Here is a 735-nt window from a genome sequence, read left to right on the forward strand (position 1 = left end):
AGAACCTGCATAAAGCTCACAAACCATATCTATTTGATTAACTCCATATGTAGCTAGAGAATCAACCTTAATCGACAACGCCTGGAGCTGCGCTGCAATAGCAGTGGCTGCATCGACTTCCAGAATACCTGCTACCTTCCCAGGCATCATCCTCTGAGTTGGGTTTTGATGCTCATTTGCAGCCATAGTCTCGATAAGATTATAAGCCTCAGTATAGCTTTTGGCCCATAAGGCGCCTCCAGCTGCTGCATCGAGCATGGGCCGAGATTGGGGCCCCAAACCATTATAGAAACCAGTGATCACCATCCAATCGGGCATTCCATGATGTGGACACTTCCTCAACATTTCCTTGTAACGTTCCCAAGCTTCGCACATAGATTTTGTAGATTGCTGCGCAAACTGAGTTAGAGCACTCCTCATAGCAGCAGTCTTTGCCATCGGATAAAACTTTACCAGAAACTTTTGCGCAAGATCTTGCCAAGTAGTGATGGACCCAGCTGGTTCAGAATATAACCAGTCCTTAGCTTTGTCCCTTAGTGAGAATGGGAAAATCCTCAGCTTGATAGCCTCATCAGTCACTCCATTATACTTGAAAGTGCTGCAGATCTCGATAAAATTCCTTATGTGCATGTTGGGGTCTTCAGTTGCAGCTCCTCCAAAAGAAACAGAATTTTGCACCATCTGAATAGTGCCCGGCTTGATTTCGAAGGTGTTAGCTTGAATAGACGGATGAAG

General features: G+C 45.4%; 1 non-coding gene across 1 annotated transcript; it reads left to right on the forward strand.

Annotated features, from left to right (window-relative positions):
* Nucleotides 1–316: 316 nt before the first annotated feature.
* LOC141681779 (small nucleolar RNA R71) lies at nucleotides 317–423 on the forward strand. Its single transcript, XR_012559203.1, has one exon. It is a non-coding gene; the product is annotated as a small nucleolar RNA R71 (small nucleolar RNA).
* Nucleotides 424–735: the final 312 nt, after the last annotated feature.

The sequence above is a fragment of the Apium graveolens genome, chromosome 8 (assembly GCF_009905375.1).
Source record: "Apium graveolens cultivar Ventura chromosome 8, ASM990537v1, whole genome shotgun sequence".
Lineage (NCBI taxonomy): Eukaryota > Viridiplantae > Streptophyta > Magnoliopsida > Apiales > Apiaceae > Apium > Apium graveolens.